General features: G+C 41.1%; 1 long non-coding RNA gene across 1 annotated transcript; it reads left to right on the top strand.

The window, feature by feature from the left end:
* The first annotated feature begins 1,058 nt into the window (after positions 1 to 1,058).
* LOC135498938 (uncharacterized) lies at positions 1,059 to 3,038 on the top strand. The gene is made up of 3 exons (XR_010449183.1): positions 1,059 to 1,418; positions 1,605 to 1,777; positions 2,141 to 3,038. It is a non-coding gene; the product is annotated as an uncharacterized LOC135498938 (long non-coding RNA).
* The last annotated feature ends 463 nt before the right edge of the window (positions 3,039 to 3,501 follow it).

Here is a 3,501-nt window from a genome sequence, read left to right as displayed (position 1 = left end):
CTGATTCGTTGCATAAGGCAAAAGTGTCCATGCATGGATCTATGAATGATGGTGATTAAATATTCATGCATGCATGGATCTCCCTGGAAGTGGAACGTCCATGGGCCATCCATTCGCCATTGATGATGATGATAATGTCATGATGATGATAACAAAAATACAAAAAAGGCTTTCGTTATGACAGCGCATTTTATTATACAGACATTAATAATTCCAGTGGTATCTAGTAGCTAATATGTAAAGTCAAGGACTTAGTGAGCCCCCCTTTAGGTCGGGGGAGCTCCCCCGAACCCCCCTACGAGCATATGTTAAGTGCAAGCTCTAACAACTACAGCTGTTACAATGGGGGGACACCCCCCAAACCCCCCTCCGTCGACATAGGTTTTTACCAGTGCGTTGGGGGGAAGCTCCCCCCAAACCCCCCCGGTGGACAGTCAACTAGCCCTTCTGTGTCATACAGCTGGAGGGGGGGGGGGTGCGATGGGACCATCCATATAGTTCCTTCCGACACATTTTTGTTTTGGTAATGTAATACATTGTGATTGTCCTTATTCACGGGAATCGGGCGTTTCCAGTGATATACGACACTTAAATGGATTGTCCTCCTGCATTCACTTTGGAAACGCATTTTAAAATAGATGTCACGTCCTGTTAATGGGGCACGTCATCATCGCGTACATTTGGGAAAAACTCCCTAACGAGACCGGAGCAGACGGCTGAAAGTAGTTTATTTATTAGCCGCTAGGGTACAGAATGTACGTCGCTCACCCGAAATTTTCACGCAACTATAGCTAAATAGAGCTAGTTCTAGTTTGTGATTCATTTTGATACTTCAGATTTGGGCAGTAGACCAATATAACTTAGTCGTCAGTGTGGTTTTAAGCTGGAAAAACGTATTTATTTTTCTTAAAGTGCCTTTTTTGGACGGGTGTGTGCGATTGTTTTGTTTTTATGTCACGTGACCTCGACCATGTCGACACAAAATTGAAATAAACCACCCTTTTCTGTCATTATTTAGGACGGATATTTCTCTAATAAAAATATCAATATAATTGGCCAATTTCTTAGGCATATGATGTAGCGAATTCCCATGAAGATTTAAATTTAATTTAACTTAATTTCAACCAATGGGATAGCAACCACCACCGGAAGATCGCGGAGAAATCGGTAAACTCAACGGAGTTAATTCAGAAAAATACCAAAAAAAATTGTTTGTAGGATATACAATTGTTACTCTCTTTATTTCTAATCATTCACTATATACTCCCGCACACACGTGTATCTTAAGAGCCCCTCCTAAGAGGGGGGCTTATAACAGAACACTTCTCCAGACTTGTAACCCTGGTAACGGGACACAAACCGACTCTTAAACCTGGGTGGAACCCTCAACTAAGGGACACTTACGACCTTGAAGTCAGGTACGACTCTCTGGGGGTAATGGATTTACTGTCTTGACTGTTGAGTAGTACATCATGTAATGGGTTTACATTGACTGTGGTTAACCCAGGATATTCGGATAGGTTTCATGCAACAACAGTATCTTGTCGGGTGAGACAGCATCTATATCATATCGTACGTTTCAATCCTTGCTTTCTTTCTTACAGAATATTCGCGGAGAGCTACGAACGTATCCACAGGTCCAACCTGGTCGGAATGGGCATTATGCCGCTGCAGTACCTCGAGGGCGACCGTGGAGACGCACGGACTCACCGGCAAGGAGCAGTTCTCGATAACCCTGCCAGACAAGTTGAAACCTACCCAGATATACAGAGTTGAGGTTGGTATTCTTCCGAGTGGCGAAATTAGACTTGATGCCAAGTAAAGTTAACGTCAGGGTTAGTGACAAAATTGGCTTTGAACAACTGGGCCTTGGAATAACTGAAAAATATATGTCTGTTCAATACCAAGTTCTTTTAAGTGTTTCACAAATTGGTCTTCAGGATCCCTTATTTGAACATGGCACGAAACCATGAAGTCAATTTTTATCACAGTGGCTTGCAATAATTGTCACTTTGATGCGCAATATAGCTGCAATGAGTGATAAAAAGATTGTGGCTGAAACAACCTTACATCACAAGTTTAGAAGACTCACCAGACACTTAAATTGATAACTATATGAACTAAATATTCTTTATTTTAGGTGAACGATGGACGGACCTTCAGAGATCTCGTCCGATTCGACACCAAAGTGGAACTGGAATACTTCAGGAACGGTGGCATTCTTAACTACATGATTCGTAACATGCTGTAAATAATTGCCATGGAAACCTACGGTTGCTAAGGAACTGTTTAAGGAAAATTTTGCTATGGAAACAAACTGTTGCTATGGAAATGAAATGTAAGGCTATGATATTGGCATCTGCTAGGCGGTGTTGGCTGTCACTATGGTACGATGGTTTGATGGACGTCACAGGCGCCTGCCATTGTTACGTCGATATTTTTGAGGCGATAAGGCCTCCTTGTAATGTCCTACTGACAGCCAACACCACGTAGCTGTAGTCATAGGTTTGCTGGTGGCCAATAGATTTCTGCAGTACTGTGAAAATGGGAGTATATGGGCACTGATATCAACAAACTGTTTGTGCACTTGGGGCGCCCTCTAAACTCGGGAGGAGTTGCCACTGTTTCGTCTTTGTGTATGTGAGCAAGGCACTTGACCCTACTAACCTCTTAACGCAAGAGTGAATGGGTTAGTTGGCAGAAATTATAATGTAATACTCCCAGAGTGTAGAGCTTGAACCACGAATGCACAGGCCAATAGCTAGGGGTAATAATGTAAAGTTCGAACAACTGAAACAAGTTGGATTGAGCACTATAGAAGTCTCATGATTATTATTACCAGTATCATTATTATTATTATTAACTGAAGGAGATGGTGTAGAGTTACGTTAATACCAGCATTAGTTGGCATAAAGTCCAATGGACACGAGGGTTGGCTATAGGTACCACCATTTTGGCTAGAACTTGAATCTAAAAGCATGATGTGATACTGAGATTGTCAAAATAAATTAAAGAACATCAGAATTAGCATTTGTCCCGTTGATATTTCCTCCTGTCAACTTTTGATAGCATGGCGTGTTAGAGCTGACAGAGATGCCGACAAGATGTGGAAGCTGCTTTGAAAACCATGAGGAAGAAGAAGATACTGGATACTATGAGCAGACTGCTGCTGGGTAGTATTCTCCTGCTCCTGATGAAGCCATCGGAATTCCTTTTTGAATGACCCCTGTTGCTGCTGACATACAGTTTGATATGATATTTAAATCCTATAAAGATCAAATACATTATAATATGATGGTTTCTTCTTTATCAGCAAATTGAATAAAAGCCTCATATAGAAATGGATATCTCAAATTTTTTATTAAAATGACTGCATAAGAACTATTAATGATCAAATAGAAGATGTTTCCATTGAATAAAACTTCATTATGTGTCATCGTTGAGATGATGAAGATGCAAAAAGAAACCACATCGTTGAGAAGCTAAACCACACGAAAGACA

This window comes from Lineus longissimus, chromosome 14 (assembly GCF_910592395.1).
Source record: "Lineus longissimus chromosome 14, tnLinLong1.2, whole genome shotgun sequence".
Taxonomy (NCBI): domain Eukaryota; kingdom Metazoa; phylum Nemertea; class Pilidiophora; order Heteronemertea; family Lineidae; genus Lineus; species Lineus longissimus.
This window is presented reverse-complemented; position numbering and strand designations above follow the sequence as displayed.